This window comes from Sander lucioperca, chromosome 4, assembly GCF_008315115.2.
Source record: "Sander lucioperca isolate FBNREF2018 chromosome 4, SLUC_FBN_1.2, whole genome shotgun sequence".
Lineage (NCBI taxonomy): Eukaryota > Metazoa > Chordata > Actinopteri > Perciformes > Percidae > Sander > Sander lucioperca.
Window position 1 is genome coordinate 40,950,909 of NC_050176.1, and position 20,549 is coordinate 40,971,457.

The 20,549-nt window shown below is 39.8% G+C and overlaps 2 protein-coding genes and 1 pseudogene across 18 annotated transcripts in view; all 3 read right to left on the reverse strand.

Moving 5' to 3' along the window:
• LOC116049136 (CSC1-like protein 2) overlaps positions 1 to 1,150 on the reverse strand; it is a 53,348-nt gene extending 52,198 nt beyond the window's left edge. For 8 of the 17 annotated variants that reach the window (XM_036000555.1, XM_036000556.1, XM_036000554.1 and 5 more), the window contains exon 1: positions 771 to 1,149. The gene's annotated coding sequence lies outside the window, so the exon portion shown is untranslated. Of the gene's footprint in view, positions 1 to 770 lie in introns of all 17 variants that reach the window. The other 9 variants (XM_036000551.1, XM_036000548.1, XM_036000546.1 and 6 more) reach the window with 2 other exon arrangements.
• The window catches only part of LOC116048142, a 568,688-nt pseudogene that overhangs the window by 261,498 nt on the left and 286,641 nt on the right, over positions 1 to 20,549 (reverse strand).
• The window catches only part of LOC116049154 (CD209 antigen-like protein E), a 236,056-nt gene that overhangs the window by 176,425 nt on the left and 39,082 nt on the right, over positions 1 to 20,549 (reverse strand). The gene's annotated exons all lie outside the window — the stretch shown is intronic.

Genomic DNA, 20,549 nt, shown 5'->3' on the forward strand with positions numbered 1-20,549 from the left:
ATAATAATAACAATAATAATAATACATTTTATTTGGCGGACACCTTTCTAGATACACAAGAGATCATAAAAGGAGAAAATACATTACAATACATTTAGCTTCATAGAAATATATTAACTAAATATGGTGCTAAGAAACGTCAGTAAAAACGTTAGTGTGTCGGGAGGGTTTCTATGGCGACGCAGTATACTATGAAGACTTAAAGATGAAAAGGTAGGTTGTTAAAGCCTGTGTCTGCCTGTCGACATGTGGACTTTAATATTTTATGTCAGTTTTTGTATTGTTCTCTCCGCTGGAACAGCCACCCGTCCCCGTATCTCCCGGATGTAGCAGCGGCCCTGCTGCACCTGCAGTCCGGCCTGAACCGCGACACCACCACCGGGCCTTCCCCAGAACCACACAGCCCACAAAGCCCCGAGGGTGGGGGGGAAGACTACAAATGTCCGACATTAGAGACGATTCAGCGGGAAGAGACGCGTTTAAAACGGACTGAAATAACGCATTATAGCAGCAGACAGACGGACAGCTCGGCGTGTCCTCTGCGCACGGCACGCATTATATAACCGCCACCGCACGCGGAGGCTGGATGGAACGCTGGATGGATGCTTCCCCGCCGGGTGAAGGGGCCGCTGACAGGCCGCCGCTGAGGCTGCGGTAGCGGCCTCTCAGCAGCTAATCAACCCGCCGCTGAGGAGATCAGACAAAGCCGTCTTATGATAAACCAAAGTCCCGTAATAAATTAACCCAATTAGAATAAAGCCGGTACCTACCTGACCACCAGAAGCCGCTCCTCTTCCTTCCTCCTCTCCGCCGCTGATTCAAGATATTTCGCCGTAAAATCCTCACAAATCCACGAACGGTCGGGCTGCGTCCTGTCGCAGCGACGCCATCCCAGAAAAAAAAAGGGCTGATTCAGGCGCGATGAGTTAGATAAGAGCGAGCCACACACACAGGGGGTAAGAGAACCCCACCGCCCGCAGCTACGTGTCCCTCCGCCGGCCGCTGAGTCCGTTGCGAGCCGCTTACACCTCCGCCGGGCTTCGGTGTTAAAATGGAGGCGGTCTCTCCGGGAATAGAGACGGAGTGGGAGCCGTTGGTGCTGCCGCGCGCTGCTGGGAGGGGAGGAAGAGAAGACGTTCCACGGCAGCTGCGGCTGCGCAGAGCCGCCGGCAGGAGGCGCCAACACGGGCCCTTCACAATAAGACTCCCCTTTGGCAATGTTTTATTTTTTATATTTTATCTACAGAATTTAAGATGAATTTACAGTTCCTAATAATGTTTTTTACAGTGTAAGATTTAATTGTAATTTTTGTTTTCACAGAAATGTAAAACAAAAATAATATAATAATGATAATAAATAGAAATATAATGGTAAAATATTTTTCACATTTATTTAGAATAATAAATAAAGCTATAATAAAATACAATAAAAGACCCCTGTGTTAATTATTTATTCTTTTTCTAATTTTTTTATTTGTTTTTTTCCACAGAGATATATATATATATGACAATGAAAAATAAAAAAATGAGAAAATGTTATCCTAATTATTTTTCTGTTTCATAGAAATGTAAAAAAAAATATTAAAATTAAAAGAATTATAATATTAAAATATTTCCCATATATATTTACAATAATAATAAAAAATAGAAAATGACTTTCCAATAAAAAAATCCAATGTCACTGTCTGTCACTATTTAATTTTATTAAAAAATAAAAATAAAACTTGGGTCTGACTGGAAAGCTGAGACTGGTGTGGACTCAATGAGCCCAGTTGTTTTCCTGATGATGTCATCATCCCCTAACCCTAACATGATGATGTCATCAGTCCGAAATCCCTCCAGAATCCCCCATGAAGACACCAAGAACAATAGTCCACGGGGTGGCTCTGTGGCCCATATATTTGACACCACAGACAGATAAAAACCACATCAATGCGTTCGCCAGACCTTTATCCCTCTGGTGATGATAATATTTTTGCCATTTGGACCCACTGTTTTTGAATTAGAGAACAAACTTTAAGGTCCCATGGCATGAAAATGTCACTTTATGAGGTTTTTTAACATTAATATGAGTCCCCCAGCCTGCCTATGGTCCCCCAGTGCTAGAAATGGTGATAGGTGTAAACCGAGCCCTGGGTATCCTGCTCTGCCTTTGAGAAAATGAAAGCTCAGATGGACCAATCTGGAATCTTCCCTTTATGACGTCATAAGGGGAAAGGTTACCTCCCCTTTCTCTGCTTTGCCATCCATCCATCCATCCATCCATCCTGCTTTGCGCCCAGAGAATTTGGCCCCCCATGAGAAAGAGAGAGAGACATCATGGCTTTCAAATGAGCAAAGTGGCAGTTGGTCAAGATCACACTAAGACCTCTAAGGTCTATATAAAGAGACTTCAGATACAGTATTAGGGGACCACTAAGGTCTATATAAAGAGACTTCAGATACAGTATTAGGGGACCACTAAGGTCTATATAAAGAGACTTCAGATACAGTATTAGGGGACCACTAAGGTCTATATAAAGAGACTTCAGATACAGTATTAGGGGACCACTAAGGTCTATATAAAGAGACTTCAGATACAGTATTAGGGGACCACTAAGGTCTATATAAAGAGACTTCAGATACAGTATTAGGGGACCACTAAGGTCTATATAAAGAGACTTCAGATACAGTATTAGGGGACCACTAAGGTCTATATAAAGAGACTTCAGATACAGTATTAGGGGACCACTAAGGCCTATATAAAAGCATCCAAAGAGCACCATGTCATGGGACCTTTGAGTAGGCTGCTGAGATTCAATTCAATTCAATTTTATTTATAGTATCAAATCATAACAAGAGTTATCTCGAGACACTTTACAGATAGAGTAGGTCTAGACCAAACTCTGTAGTTTACGAAGCCCCAACTATTACAGTGGTTGCCTCAAGAGCAAGCATTAGCAGTAGCTATTGTGACAGTGGCGAGGAAAAACTCCCTTTTTTGTTAGGAAGAAACCTGGGACAGACCCAGACTCTTGGTAGACGGTGTCTGACGGCACCAGTTGGGGGAGTGGTGAATGGTGGCAATAATAGTCATAATAAAGATAGTGAAACAGTGATCACAATGGTAGTCGTAGTAGTTCATGTCATAGTAGGGCGCAGCAGGGCGTTACGGGGTGTAGTGTGGCACAGCAGCCTGGGTGGACGCGGTTGGACGCGGCAGGACGCAGTCGGACACTGCGGGGAATCGCAGAGCGTAGCAGGGTGTAGTAAGTCCATAGCGTCAGCTGCACCCAGGACCCCGGTGTAGGTGCCACCCAATTCCAAGGCGATGTTCTGGGTGAAGAAGAAGCAAAGGGACTCCGGGGAGAAAACTCCCCAGAGCTAGGTTAGTAACAGGCATTTCTGGGACTAAGATGCACACAAAAGGAGACAAGTGAAAAGAGAGAAGAGGGAGCGGCTCATTGTGTCCTTCGAAGGAGCTTCCCACAGCAGTCTAGAGTTATAATAGTATAACTAAGAGAGGCAGGCTAAAGAGAGGGGCCCTGGACCGGGCTCGTACTCTCCCCTGCCGGAACGGGCTTGTACTTCCTGCCTCCCTCTACTCTACTCTACTATGCTGCAACTCCTCACTCCCTAACTATAAGCTTTATCAAAGATGATGGTTTTCAGTTTATTCTTAAATGTGGCGACGGTGTCAGCCCCCCGAACCCAAGTTGGGAGCTGGTTCCACAGGAGAGGAGCCTGGTAGCTGAAGGCTCTGGCTCCGATTCTACTTTTAGAGACTCTAGGAACCACAAGTAGCTCTGAGTTCTGGGAGCGTAGTGCTCTAGTGGGACAATAAGGTACTAAGAGCTCTTCTATGTATGATGGTGCTTGACCATTTAGTGCTTTGTAGGTCAGGAGAAGGATTTTAAATTCAATCCTGGATTTTACAGGAAGCCAATGCAGAGAAGCTAATACAGGAGAAATGTGATCTCTTTTGTTAGTTCTTGTCAGAACACGTGCTGCAGCATTCTGGATCAGCTGGAGGGTCTTGAGGGACTTATTTGAGCAGCCTGACAGTAAAGAATTACAGTAGTCCAGCCGGGAAGTTACGAATGCATGGACTAGTTTTTCTGCATCGTTTTGCGACAGGATGTTCCTAATTTTGGCAATGTTACGAAGATGGAAAAAGGCTGTTCTTGAGGTTTGTTTTAAGTGGGCGTTAAAGGATAGATCCTGATCAAAAATGATTCCTAGATTTCTGACAGTAGTGCTGGAGGCCAGGGCAATGCCATCTAGGGTAGCTATTTCTTTAGATAATGAAGTTCGGTGGTGCTTGGGTCCCAGCACAATAACTTCCGTTTTGTTTGAATTTAACATCAGAAAATTGTGGGTCATCCAGGATTTTATATCTTTAATGCACGCTTGAAGTTTAGCTAACTGACCGCTTTCGTCTGGCTTAATTGACAGATATAATTGGGTGTCGTCTGCGTAACAGTGAAAGTTAATTGAGTGTTTCCTAATAATATTGCCTAGAGGAAGCATATATAAAGAGAATAGAATTGGTCCAAGCACTGAGCCTTGAGGAACGCCATGGCTAACTTTAGCGTATTTGGATGGTTTATCGTTAATATTAACAAATTGGGATCGCTCAGTAAAATAGGACTTAAACCAGTTTAGTGCGATTCCTTTAATGCCAACTAAATGTTCCAGTCTCTGTAAGAGGATGGTATGGTCAATAGTGTCGAATGCAGCACTAAGATCTAATAAGACAAGTACGGAGACAAGTCCTTTGTCAGCAGCAGTTAGAAGGTCGTTAGTGATTTTCACCAGTGCCGTCTCTGTGCTATGATGCATTCTAAATCCTGACTGAAAGTCTTCAAATAAACTATTTCTATGCAGAAAGTCACACAATTGATTAGAGACTACCTTCTCAAGGATTTTGGAGAGAAACGGGAGGTTAGATATAGGTCTATAGTTGGCTAAGACCTCAGGGTCGAGGGTGGGTTTTTTCAGAATAGGTTTTATCACAGCTACTTTAAAAGACTGCGGTACGTGACCCGTTAATAAGGACATATTGATCGTATCTAGTAATGTGGTGTTGACCACGGGTAGTGCTTCTTTAAGTAGCTTCGTTGGAATGGGGTCTAAGAGACAGGTAGTTGGCTTAGCTGAAGAGACCCTTAACATTAATTGTTGGAGGTCTAAAGGATAAAAGCCGTCTAAATAAGTATCAGGTCTTATCGTTCTCTCTAGCCCTCCTGCGCCCAATGGTGAGCCGTTAGAAGCTGTGGGCAGAAGGTGATGAATTTTTTCTCTAATTGTTATAATTTTATCATTAAAGAAGCTCATAAAGTCATCACTACTCAGAGCTATAGGAATAGATGGCTCTATAGAGCTGTGGCTATCTGTCAGCCTGGCTACAGTGCTGAAAAGAAACCTTGGGTTGTTCTTATTTTCTTCTATTAGTGTTGAGTAATAGTCTGATCTGGCATTTCTGAGGGCCCTCCTATAATTTTTTAGACTATCTTGCCAATCTACACGAGATTCTTCCAGTTTGGTGGAACGCCATTTACTTTCAAGTTTTCGTGAGATTTGTTTTAATTTGCGAGTTTGGGAGTTATACCAAGGTGCTAGTTTCCTTTCCTTCATCATCTTCTTTTTGAGAGGAGCAACCGAGTCTAAAGTAGTCCGTAGGCAGGCCGTAGCAGCGTCTACAAAGTTATCAAGTTGGGAGGGACTAGAGTTAACATAACGGTCCTCTGTTATATTAAGGCATGACATTGAGTTAAGTGCTGTTGGAATATCTTCCTTAAATTTAGCTATAGCACTGTCAGATAAGCATCTAGTGTAGAAACTTTTATTTAATTTCGTATAGTCTGGTAGTAGGAATTCGAAAGTTATTAAAAAATGGTCTGATAATAAAGGATTCTGCGGAAATACTATTAAATCGTCAATTTTGATGCCATATTCTAGCACAAGGTCGAGGGTGTGGTTAAAACAGTGCGTGGCCTTATGCACCCTCTGACTGAAACCAATAGAATCTAGCAGTGAATTGAAAGCAGTACTAAGGCTATTGCTGTCAACGTCCACATGGATATTAAAATCACCTACAATAAGTACTTTGTCTGATTGAAGGACTACGCATGATAAAAACTCTGAGAATTCAGATAAAAACTCAGAATATGGACCTGGTGCTCGGTAAACAACAACGAATATAATTGGCTGTACTGTTTTCCATGTTGGGTGTTGAAGATTAAGAACAAGGCTTTCAAACGAATTATAATTTAGTTTAGGTTTAGGATTAATTAACAGGCTCGAGTCAAATATGGCTGCAACTCCCCCTCCTCGGCCTGAGCCTCGTGGAATTTGGGTATTATTATGACTGGGAGGAGTGGCTTCGTTTAAACTAACATATTCGTCATGGCCCAGCCAGGTTTCGGTGAGGCAGAACAAATCAATGTGGTTATCTGATATCAATTCGTTTACCAATAATGCTTTCGATGACAGAGATCTAATATTTAATAGTCCACATTTGATTTTCCTATTCTGTTCTATCGTTGCAGTGGTTGTTTTAATTCCAATTAGGTTGTTTAGTATAGCACCTCTTTTGTTAGCGTTTGGTTTAAACGGTCTCAGTCGGGGGACAGACACGGTGGTTATGGGATTATGAATGGGTGATTGCTCTGAAGGGAGCACAGAGGGGCGTGTAGCGCTGTATCTCTGATTATTGACTTTGGGAGAGTGTGTCTGGTCAGTGTGCTTGTGGGAGTGTTTATGGGATGTAAACAGTCAATCAGAGGTCTGGGTATGCAGGGCGTGGTGCAAATTTCCACGTAGCATCTGGCTTCCGCGTGTATTGGGATGAATCCCATCCCTGCTGAACAGGGAGCCACGTTCCCAAAACAGATTGAAGTTGTCAATAAAACCTATCCTGTGAATGCTGCATGTGAGCTGGAGCCAGGTGTTAAGGGAGAGTAGTCTACTAAAGAGGCCTGATCCGCGACCTAGAGATGGAAGTGGGCCCGAAATAAAAACCGACTTCCCAGTGCTTTTTAAAGCCTCAATGAGAGTGGTAAAGTCTCGCCTTGTGCGCTCACACTCCTGAATCCGAGTGGACATGTCGTTATGTCCACAATGGACCACGATGCATTTGATAGAGGTCGGAAATGAGGGTATCAGGTCCATAACTTTAGATTTTGGTACTTCGAAACTTGGTATTTTGATTTTTTGCATTAAGAAATGTATTGATGAAATTATGAAATAATCAAGCACATAACATCTCAGCATTTTGTTTTTATTGCTACAAGCCAAATATATCACTTAAGACAAAATTAAACATTTCAATTTATTTCAGTTAACATTAAAAGTTGTATAAAAGAATACAAAAGTAATTTTACATTTTCTGACTTAAAACATGTGATGTGTGCATTCACTTATTACATCATTAAACGGACAAAATAGTCACAATTTCTCAAACTTCATGCATTGAACTATCAACTAGCAATCTGAGCGCTCATTAATTTGACAGTGTTTGATTCATGTCCTGGTATCTGAAAGACGGTAGTCTAGATGAACTCCCAAACTTTAGCACAAAGTTGACATCGAACAACAATCCCAGCACCACAACACGCAAGTCATTTTGTAAGATTCTAGCTCACCATGCCTGTGAGTGTCCACTAAGCGTGGAAACTCTGTGATAATGTCTAGCATTGATGTAGTCCCATTTGCTCGGATCCACTGTGCCCTATGGATGGCAGTCTCCAACATGTGTTGGCCAACCTGGGACTGTGGCCAGATGTTATTTTTCAGTCACTCCGTCAATTGGATGGCCCGCTCTGGAGTTCTAGTTGGTTCTGTGATGAGCAGAGAAATGAATAAGTTCTACCAAGCTGTGACATATTAAGACATCTAATTTTTTAATAGAGTGGGCCGGTTTCCCATACAAGAATCAAGCCTAGCCCTAGACTACAAGAAAAATTAAATGAAGAGTTATGTAAAAAGTTTAATCTCTGTATATGAAACTGGCCCATAGAGTTCAAGTAAGAAGTACTTAGTATGTTGCAAACAGGATAGAGGATAAGTCAAATCCACTTCTAAATGCATCAACATGAATTGGGTTGAAATGGAGGAGCAAGACATCTTGCTGTACCTGGCAAAATGACTCGGGTGTCTTGTGGCACTTGGGATGTTAGATTTACTCGTCTGCCAGAGTGGAGCCTTTTTCGGACATTGCGGAGACGATCTTCCAGAAAGCCTGTTGCGGGTTTATGCCCTCTCCCTGGGGTGAACCATGCGTCCTAAAGTTTAGAAGTAAACAAAAATGATTAAAAAAAAAAAATAATTCAAACACATTAGGTAATAACTAAGCCAGAAGCAACTCTGCAATTAAGAGCTGAAGTTAACATTAGGATAAAGCTGAGCCAACGATGGAACAGCTTAGCATTTGCCTTACATGTCCTGCCTGATTCTGCACAAAAAGCTCAAACTTGGGTGATGTTGTCTTTCTAAAGATGATCGTATTGTGTTGCAACATATGTTGTAAGGTTTAAGCCCATGTTTTTTTTAGGGTAACTCCCTTCACTTTACCCGCAGTATCAACACATGAAGCCACCCTGTCTTGTTGTTCACTTTTAACTCACTTTGCATTATCTTTGCTATCTCTTTTTCCTCTTGCACTCATAAATGCTACTCTCACCGCTCGCTTTCCTTCTGCGACCACACTGTCACTGATTTAAGGCACCTGCCACACTACTCTCATAACAGGAGGGGGTTGCGATTAACCCCCATATTGCGTGATACATTGCTTTTTCACCAACCGTCACAGCCATAGTAGGGATTGTCACATTTGCTTTAGGTCAGTTCATTATTGTGTGGTTAAAAACTTACATAGCCTGTGCCTTGACAGTCCCTCCGGCATGGAAACTGATCCACAATTGATGATGCCAGCATAGCCTTTGCACCTGAAGATGGACTTTACAACAATATGCATTTTATTAGCATTTAACACTACCACATAACACAATATATTGACAGTTTTTTTTACAGTAATCATCAAAAAAATTATATAAAATAAAAATATAAATCAAGATTGCACTAACTGATCCCAGATCAAAGGGATGAGATAAGCAGTTCACATTAGTGAAGAACTAGCACACACTAGTAAAAAATAATGTAAAATAATAACAATCTGTGTGTGAAAAATACTTACTTCTCTCCAAAGCGCTTAATTAAGTGGGACACAAGTATCCGGACCATGGCACGTCTTTCATTATTTATATGTGATTCTGTTCCTCAAGACCGCTAACCATGCATTTTCCATCAGCTGTCTTCTCACGGATATTCTATAAAAATGATCAATGAACAGAGAAAGAAAGTATACACATATATATGAATGTCATGACTATGCCTCTGACTTACATCAAAATTGTCCCCCAATCAAAGTGAAGCTTTTAAAAAAGCTTCTCATTCAATTAAAAATAAGTTATTCAAGATAAATTACCATGAACTTACAAATGTTGCTCCTTGTTCCAAAGAAACTCTGTGTTGCTCTGTAGGCAATTCTGGGGCTGGTGTGCAGGCAGCCGGTTCGGGGCTGGGGCTTGAATCCTTAAAAGTATATGAAAAAAATAACAGCTATATTACCAGGTTCCATTCCATAAAATCAATATCTTGTATTGCTTAGTATACTTACTAGTTGATATAACTTTTCCACAGCAAGTCTGATTATAGATCATATTACTAAGATGAGTTGCAATAAATAAAGTAGCATATGTCATGACTTGCCCCCACTGCTAAAAAAAATCCTAAAGGAAACACTGTAATCTATAACAGAACTAATGCACACCCTTAGCAGCCCAGCATAGTGAAGTATGTGCAGTACAGACTAGCATCCCTGAAATGATTTGCCACTTTTAAGACTACAAATCAACACAAAAACAGCAAAAAATATTCAAACGCAACTGTCCATCCTATTTAAGCATGTGTCACCCAAGATACTGTAATACATATTTCCATAGTACAGCATTTTCTTCAGACCACAGGTTACAAAGTCTAGGATGCTAATCAACTGTTAAAAAGACTGAATTTGAGTACAAGCCGACAATACTAGCTGCTACTGCTAACTTTAGTTCGACATTAGTCTCGCTTTGCCAGACTATCCACATTCTACATTTTGCAAATGTTGCTACAGCTTATCCATATTAAGCGTCACTTTACACAATACACTTACATTCAAATATGCGCTAATATTGTAGAAACACAACTGTCTCATTATCGTTGTAATTATTGTAAAATAACGCTAGCTTGATTTTATGCTGACTCACTCGAGCCTAGGCTAACGTTAGCTAACATTACCTTATCTACATATTAACAATACAGAAATAAACCTAAACACAAACATACCTCGTAACTGTTAGACTGCTTACACTTACGAGGGGGCAAGTCTCTTTACTTTATCATTGTCCTCTTTTGCATTATTATCAGGTTTTATAAAAAGTTGGAGAGCTCAGGCCATAACGTTAACGCTAACGTTCCTATTTGCCTCCGTCATCTTCACTGTCAAGTGCGTCAATCAATCATGACGTTCGGGATGCTAAATAATACTCATAACGTTAACATTATATAGTTAGTTAATTCCGTGTAAGGAGTAATGTGTATTTACAGTTAGGAACCAAAAATAGCAATATATAAAAACTAGAGATTTACTAGCTAATGTTAGAGGAGAGGCAGTTAGCTAGCTAGCTATAACATGGGTTTTAAACTCTTGAGCTAACGGTTAATTGCTAACGTTAATGTCCTGGCTAAAGTGAACTAACGTTACGGTTAACCATACAGAGCTAAGTTAATGCTAACATGTCTTTCAGTTCACACTATCATTAAAATTGTCTGGCTATTCTACACTGTTTGTATTGTTTTACGTCTTAAAGTTTCCTACTACTTACCGGAGCTATGTTCGTTGGCGTCCTGGTGCCTGAATTCTGTCCAGAAATGGCCGAATGGCGGAAGAATGAGCCTCGCTTTCGTTTAACCCATTGCGTTGGGTCACAATCTTTGACCCAACGTTGTGTCAAATCCACCCAACCTTAGACCCAACAGCCTTAACCCAGCATTTGGGTTATTAAAATAACCCAGCGTTTTTTAGGGTGTAGCCAGTCAGAAGCAGAGTATGAGGGCGTGCCCTGACAGTACCTAGGTAAGGACTACTAGCCAGTCAGAAGCAGAGTATGAGGGCGTGCCATGCTAGCAGCTAGGTGAGCATTATAACGTGTGTTCCAAAGTGACCACGTTTGTCTCTGAAGTAAAGGCTGGACTACAATAGAGCTGTTTGGAGCAGTTTGTGAACAGTGTTTTCTGTTGGAGATGGTAAGTCCCTTTGGGGGGGACTTTGGGCTTTTTCACTTTGTAAACCTATAACATGTACAAAAAAGATATATAACACAATAAAGGAAAGGGAAAAGCCAAAAAGCATAATATGAGCACTTTAAGGTGGGCTGGTATATTAAGGTGGGCTGAAATATTGGGTGAGCAACATGGTTTAAACCTATGTGCTTGACAACAGACAGGATGATAGAACACTAACTGATTTTGTTTAATTACTAATTTGAATCAATAGTCTGTCCTCAAATCACCACATAGCACTGTTATTATTAGTGAGACCAAGTCTAGGCCTAGTTTAATGTTTGCAATGACAAAGAATAAATTAATCACTAACAAAGCAAACTTTGTGGTAAAAAACCCATCACAGACAGAATCACCTTCAAGAGAATTTTACTGGTGTTATCATGCAGGCAGGAATAATAACTGCCGAAACATCTATAAAAACACTACTGTTTGTGGCTTTTAGTATGATGCTTTCATCAACGATTACATTTGAAATTGTTCTTTGAATTGGTTTAGGAAAATGCCAAAACTGAGAAAGGGAAAGAGAGAATCCAAGAAAGATGTATGGGAGGAAGCAGGAGGACTGGAGGCTGTTGTGAGGGTATTTTCACAAGTTAATTTGTGAGGTGCCACTTACAGTTCAGATCTTTGGTCAGAATTGTCCATTTCACTTTTTGGAATTGAAAACTATTAAAAAAAACACTGGTTGTGGGTAATATGGAGCAGCAACAGGAGGGATCTTAGAGACAGGGTGCGTAGACAGGAAAGCAAAAATAATGCTGAAGTTGAAGACTGTATTCCATCAGATGTGTGTAAAGGAGCTGGACCAGACATGATCATAGATGACTTGCCCGAGTTCAATGATGATGATGCAGCCCCGTCGTGATGCTTTAAATCCTGTAACACCTGAAAAAGTGGTTGCATTTCAAACTCCTGAAAAAAAGAATACAATTAGAAAGATTTCTCCAGTTCCTAAGAAGTTCAGAATATTTTTAGACAATAAAACTTGGATGTCAATCAGACCAGAGAAAGGAACCAAAAAATGAAGGGAACCATGGGCACACGTGATCTATGATAAATTCAACCAAATAAACCATTGCTGTGTTCTTGCCTTTAAATACCAACATGCTTGATTGCAAAACAGCAGAAAAAGAAATTGCCCATATGTTCACATCAAGGCAGTGTGTACATTTCCCTCCTGCCGGGCACAATACACATTTCAGATGAGCAAAAGGCCCACATTACAACAAAACACGGACATGTGTGTCACCTCAGACAACACACAAGGAAATGAAAAGCTTCGGGTATGAAAAGAGGTACAATTGCCAAAAAAGTCAAAAAGGGAGTGAGCAATACGTACTACCAGCTCCTCAGTCAAACACTGAGTGAAGAAATTAGGGCAGGTAACCTGACAAGGTCTCTTAACAGAGATATTTTAAAAGCAATATCGTCTGAAGTCAGGAAGGCTGCATCCCTAAATGAAAATGTGGTGTTGGAGGTCATTCACACTCAAAACATAATGAGGGAATGTGACACCAACTTCATACATTTCCCTGGGTACATCCAGGATTTTCAAGTTGACCCGTTCAGTACTCATATGTACAGCGAGACAGGGATTGGGATTTTGGTTGGCCATCTGAGGAAGAAAGCACCAGTAAGCCTTTACCTAGACGCCAGAGGAAGTGTGGTGTCTAAAATCCCAGAGCAGAACAAGCATATGTTATATTACGCACAAAATTGACGGTACATACAGTCAGGCATGTGGAGACAGACTACAGTTGGGCCCTGATTCAAGCGGTTCTCATTTCTTTTAACAAAGAAAGCGTTTCAGTTTACCTTAGCCGGTGTTTTGCCATTTGCAGGGGCAAACAGAAGTGGAAGACTTTCAGAAGCTCTACAGTTATCCACCTATGTTCTGCCCATGTGCTGAAAGCTGTGGCCCAAGTAATTAGCAGAAATGTAACAGATAAAGGACACAGGGAATTTCTTATATTTGTGTTTGCCAGGCTGCAAAACAGCCAGTCGTTTCATGATGGTGTCAAGATTTTCCGGTGTCTTTGCATCATCTTGCTTGCCAAGACCAATATTACAGCTGTCCAAGGCTGCCTGCAAGCACTTCAAAGAGTAATTCGCCGGTTCAAGTGTGAACCCATTGTAAAAGAAGATCAAACTCACATTAATCCTGAGGAAGACATTGAGCAAGCAAAGACCATTGTGGGCAGATCACCTTTTCTGCTGTCTTCCGAGGTGTTTATGAAGATGCTGCAGTAGCCATTACCACATGGGAGTCACTGGAAGAGAACCTCTATCACTGCCCTGGGATCATCAAAGCACTAATGGATAACTACATGGCCATATTTCCCATGTGGAGTGGGATAATGTTGGGAGACTTGAGAAGACATGCGGCTGACATCGACAAACGGGAGGAAGAAAGTGATTCAGAGGACGACAGGAAAACAAAGGAAACCAATTGTCATGTTGAAGGATGGTTTGGAATAGTGAAGCAACACATACTGCGGAAAGAAAAGACCAGCAACCTTCATTCACACCACGTACATATCTCTGCATGGAAGGTACATAGAGCACACAATGCAGCATGACTTGCCAGATCGCCTCATCGCTAAGCCTTTAAGATCCACAGACATAATGTTTTCAGAGGAGACAGGGGCCAAGAAGAATGAGAAACCTGATGTGAAAGTGGGCAAGTCCAAGTACTATACTGTTCCTGACCCAATGCCTGCACCGAAACAGGAAAGGGGACAAAAGAAACACAAAGGCAAAATAAGAAGTGTTGGTAACAAAACTGATACAAGATGCACAAAAAAAGGTCTTGGAAACTCCCTTCCAGCCCAGAGAGAACACCAGAAGAGGCCAGTGATGGTGACACTAGCAGTCATGACAGCACTTATGTGCAAGGTTCAGAGGTGTGTTCACATCTTTAGTATTTTACAACCCCAAATCAGAAAAAGTTGGGATGTTGTGTAAAATGCGAATACAAACAAAATGTAATAATCTGCAAATCTTGTGAACTCATATTTAGCTACCAAAAAGACACAGAACATATCAAATGTTAAAAATGACAAATTTGACTATTTCATGGAAAATATATGTTCATTTTGAATTTGATACCAGCAACATATTTCAAAAAAAGTTGGGATGGGGATAACTAAATGCTAGAAAAGTTGGGCTGTGATAAAGAAAACAAAAGGAGGAATGTTTCACAACTCATTAGGGTAACTGTCAACATGATTGGATATGAAAAAGAGCATCCCAGACAGGCAGAGTCTCTTAGAAGTAAAGATGTAGGGGTGTTCATCACTCTGTGTAAACCTGTGTGCACAAATGATGAAACAATGTAATTGTAATGCTTCTTAACATGAAATTGTGAAGTATTTGAAGTAGTATCATCTACAGTACATAATATCATCAAAATATTCAGAGAATCCAGAGAAATCTTTGCAAACTAGGAATAGAGCTGAAAAATAATATTGGATGGCCGTGGTCTTTTGGACCTCAGATGGCACTGCATTAAATAAAACCAGACCTTTTTCTGTAAAGAAAATCATTGGATGAACTCAGGAAAACCTGTGTCTATGAGCACAGTTTGATACTCAATTCATAAATGCTAAGGTAAACTTTACCATGCAACAGCCAAAATTGTATTTAGACATGATACAGAAATACCACTGTCTTATCTGGGCCTGAGCTTCTTTAAAATGGACTGAGGTAACATGGAAAAAGGTCCAGGAAAACACTGCCAAAATGAATTCTGCACATATTTTAACAGCATTTCTCCATAGAGAAATAGTCCCTGCGCTAAAATGGCCTGTCTGCAGTCCAAATTGTCAATATAGGTGCATCATGGAATGAAAAACATGATTAAGAATACCTCATACAGTTGAGCCACTGAAACCCTATATCGGGCAGGAATGGGACAACATTTAATTCCTCCTCTCCACCAGTTTGTCAACATCCGAACAGCTGATCACAGCAGAACCAGAGGTGCAGCGAAGGGAGATTGTATCATTCTATTTAGGAAAAGTGTATTTGGCCATACTTTTTTTCAGTTCGAGCTGCTACTGAGTGGAATCTGACCCCCAAAACCATCAGAAATCTAAACACTTATAGTACATTCAAGATCCAGTTAAAGAAATGGGTCATTGATAATCAGAACTGTCAACATTACCATTAACTCCTAGACCTGCTCTCGCTGCCCCCTGCTGGCTTCTTGCCTTGTGTGTGTGTTCATGTCTTTGTCTGATGTTTGTCTGATTGTGGTCTGCTGTGCTCCTATTGTACATTTTAGCTTAATAGTACTTTTTATCAAATGTATTTTAAATGTTATATTGTATGTCATTTTACTTTCTGTTAAGGTGACTTTTACCATCTGTCTAGGGACTGCAGATGAAAAATAGCCTTCTGGCTAATTCTGACATACTGACAGAAATGTTTATTAATATGCACTGTCCCTGTAATAAAATAAAAAAAAAAATAAAAAAAACATTTGTTAAATGAAGAGGTGAAGCAGCACAGTGGTAAACATTCCCTGTCCCAACTTTTTGTGAAACATGTTGCTGACATGAAATTCAAAACGATCATATATTTTCCATGAAATAGTCAAAATTGTCATTTTCAACATTTGATATGTTGTCTATTTCCTTTTTGCTGCTAAATATGGGTTTACAAGACTTGTATATTATCACATTCTGTTTTTATTTGCATTTTAAACAATGTTCCAAGTTTTCGTGATTTGGGGTTGTAACAGAGATTAAACACCAATCTTACATGTACAGTTCTGGCCCCCTTTTCAATTACTTTCTCCATGTTAACTAAAAACGTTTGTTAACATGGTTCTGTCACCTGAACCAGATGCAGACTCTATGGGGAAAAAAAGGAAGTGAGATTGTCATTGCAGCAATACAGTCCACTGTTGACAATTCAACCATTTGTCTAAGGCACAATGACTTCATCTCACTAAGACATTATAAGACACTATAACATTATCTAAATCAGTTCAAACAGCCTTTCAATGTAATTGCTATATCGGAAACTTGGATAAACAGTGAAAAGGGCTCGGATTTTGAAATTAAAGGATATGAAATGTGTTGTATTAATAGAGAAAACAAGAATGGGGGTGGTGTGGCTTTGTATCTGGACCAGAAACTTAATTACAAGGTGGTGGAAAAAATGTCAACAGTGGTGGATGATTTACTTGAATGTGTTACAATAGAAGTATGTAGGGAAAAAAAGAAAAATGTTATTGTAAGTTGCATCTATAGATCACCAGGTTCTAATATTGATTTATTTAAGGATTGGATGGAGGAAAATCTTACAAAAACAAATCAGAAAATCATATTCATCTGTGGTGATTTTAACATTGATTTGCTAAATCCAAACAAGCACAATATGACAAAGGACTTTATCAGTACAATGTATAGTCTGGGTATTATTATATGATAAGAATTGTCCGATAAAATATTGCAGAAAACAAAAATAGAGTGATAGACCATGGATTTCATTGGAAAATTCCTATTCCGCAGATAATCAATAACAGACACAACCATAGTCATTGGTAATAGTAGATTGTTAATGCTTCTTTGCTTTTGTGGAAACATAAACTTTTTTTATCTTTACCTTTCATAAAATCCTGTCACAGGTGAACTTTGCTCAGTATGATGGTGTTGTCGGATTTGTTAATGTACACCACAACCACTGGAAGTTTGTTGTAAGACAATAACAGAAATTAGGTCTTCAGACTTTCTGAATGTATTGGGCCAATCTTTACTTTCATCATGCATTTCATCATGTATGTCTTCTGAATGGAACTTTCTGTATATCACTGTACAGTACCTGCATGCACCAACGGATCAGATATTTGTGGTTGATCCTGCCAATGCTGACAATGATCTTGAGGACTTAAGATTTTCAGTTTCACATATTTCAATAATTAATACTTGCATAATTAGCCAATTACTAGTTCATATCACAAATAACGTATCTTTGCCCCTCATAGGGGGGTTGACATTTGTTTAATATATTACATTCAGATAGTAAGCACAAACACATTAGCTTGGAAAACCAAACTCATTCACAAGTGAGTAGAGTCTGGTCATTCACGATTGGGAAGCCTTTACATCCTAGCATAGTGACGGGCGTAGACATATCGCTTACTTTGATTAGAGATACCTACATTATTTACTCCTTCACCTAAACTTTACAAACTGACAAACAGAATTGGCAGTCAGGAAGCAGTGTATGTGCGCCTACCTTTGCTGTAAATAAATGTAAACATTTTTCCAAATGCATTTTTTTATGTCTGCAGATTGCTAAAATTTCGTAATGATAGCGTCTTCACCTCTCACCGCTGATTGGGCAGGTAATCTGCCGACTGATGGAAACGTTAGTGAAGTAAGGTGTTACAGACTAGTATCTTCCTGGAAGGAGAACTGAGGGCATGGCCAGGCTACTAACACATACCAGTAGACAAAACATATGAAGACCAGTGTAACTACTGGACTTGAAAGCATCCCGCTTTCAAAATGCCAGGACAAAAAAGAAAGAAATCCAAACTCTAAATAAAACACATTTAAAAATGAATTATGACTATTAATGACAGGAACAACGCTAGGAATTTAACATCAATCCAGATCGAGAGAACACTGCATGGCTGAGAAAAGGGCTGGCTGACGAGATCATTCTTGCATCTGGTAATGTCAAGACTTTAGCAATTTCCTAACACCACTACTTTAAATGAATCACAAAAGAATGATTGATTCAAATCGAGCATTTGTCATTTACACACAATTTTTGTGCACAACAATTAGAGTCCAAGGAGGATTTCTGCTCCCACTGTGGACTAAAAGTTCCTCTTTCATTGCAAATCCAATCAAGAAATATTCTTTGGGTGAGCATCACAACTTAAGAAATAATTAATTCAGAGTAATGGGAAACACAAGACTTAATGTATTCTACTTTACTGTTTGTGCAGATCCAATGTGAAAAGTGCAAGAGATGGTTTCATGCATCTTGTCTTGGACTGACACCTGACAGGGTTCCAGATGAAGACGCCACATGGTGTTGTGAAATTTGTTCTATTTGAGCAAACCAAATATAGTTGGATATGTAAATACTGTAAATAGTTTGAAGTACATGTTTTTGTTGCATTGATTTCAACTTAGCATTTGCAGCAGGGTGCCACATAATACAACATGACCTTTCAGTAATCTCTGCCTTTGCTGGTTGCCCCCTCTTTATTTTCCAAATTTCACATGTGGGATGTCACTTCATGGTTCCCCACCAATCCTGTTGTAATCCAATTCTATGTATTTTATTTTGTAATTCTACAGAATGGGAACTGTTTTTTCATTGAAAGAAGTAATTTGCTTTATTTTTGGTGAATATTGTTTATGAATAAATGACTTCAGCTCCCATATCTTTGGTGAATGTTTTTCTGGTTTCATATTTGATGATAATTTCAGGAACACCTGACCTGTAGTATAGCAGTGAGAGTTTGGGAAGTATTAGGACAATCAGAATGAGAAAAACTAATTTCATTGATTTTTGGTGAATATTTTAAACTTTTAATTGCATACTGTTTCTCTATCATGTGATGTAATGGCACATTTACATTTAAGCATGATTCTTTATATTTTTGTCTTATTTTCTTCTCTATTAGCTTTCTCTCACAATGCTGACAGGGAGTTCATCTCATTCCCACATGTAGAATCTGATTCTAACTAAGTGAGAATCACAAAGTCTGGAACATAATGTGAGCACTGTTTGTCTGAACAGATAGGAGCTACAAGGTCCCCCTAAAACTATCTCTCCTGATACATTCAGTTCTCCCATGCCAGTTGAGATGCAACTGCGGGGTGAAAGTCGTACAGGGAGGAGGAGGCGAAATGGCTCCAAGATGTCTCTTGTGTTTTTTGATTGTCTTCATGTGTATCAGATTGTCTGTGAGAAATGTAGAGTCATAATAAGCCAAGTGCGTGTGTGCTGTCACTCTGAAGATGTATTTAAGTTCAGTGTTTCTGTTCACTCATTGAGGAGCTTTTCCACACCTGTGCTGCGTGTGTCTTCTGTGAAATGTGTTCCTCCTATATTTGCAAATATACTTAATAAAATACAAAAAAATCTAACTTGGTTTAGTCTTCAACTGTCCTTATTTTGTTTCACCTTCTATTTTTAAAACATCTACACCTGCTGCATCGAAAAACTTCCACCACAGTGACATATGAGAAAAATCTGACCTGTAGTAAGTAGAGAATGAGAAAAGGCCCTTTTATTGAATTTTGGTGAATATTCTTCAGAGAAAATTGTTTGCCAATCTACCAAAACGGTAATTTTTCGACGGTACCTTACACAGAACCTAGCGACGGAACAGATGATGAAGTGCTATGAAGCTTTATGTCGGCTACAAATCTCTAGCGATGGTAATTGTAGTTGTTTTCTCTTGATACTCTGTAATAATGTCGACTTTCTTTGACCCTGGTCACGTCATTGACCTGAATTGCGTGAAGGGGAAGTTAAAATCGAATATCAACTGAATATCAAACGTCAAGCCAACTTCACAGCGCTAAACCTCTGTGGTTTTTCAGAACAAATATTCCAAAGTAGCAATTCAATGTCGGCGCTCAGGCCCTAATAACAAAACCCTAGCATTTCCAATACATCGTTGACTCGAGTACCAACAACATAAATAAAATGCATAATTACCATGTGTATGTATGTACATATGTGTATGCATATGCATGTGTATACAAACACACTTTTTGATACGCAAACTTATCTGTGCATACTAGTCAAATGTTTCTTTACCTTGTTCAACTTTGTCGTTTTTACTCATGTGTATTGTTGCGTATTGAGAGCAACAAAAAGCCAGAGGCAAATTCCCTGTTCGTGTTCACACTTACTTGGCCATTCAAACAGACTCTGATTCTGAAACAGGCAGAGGAGCCAGTATCATCAAGGCAGCTGCTATGTCTCTAGTCAGAGGAGACAGAGTTGAATTATTACTGCCTGAGACATTTTGCAACGTAGCGTCGTTATGTAGGTCACTGACCATAACGTGACCTGTCTCAATTTACGCAGCAAGCTGGAAATTAAACGTGAGTAATTAGAGCAACAAGTTAGTAGACTGCCAAATCGTCACTGGACCTTTCTCTCTCAGTGTGTGTGTGTGTGTGTGTTTGTGGGTGTGT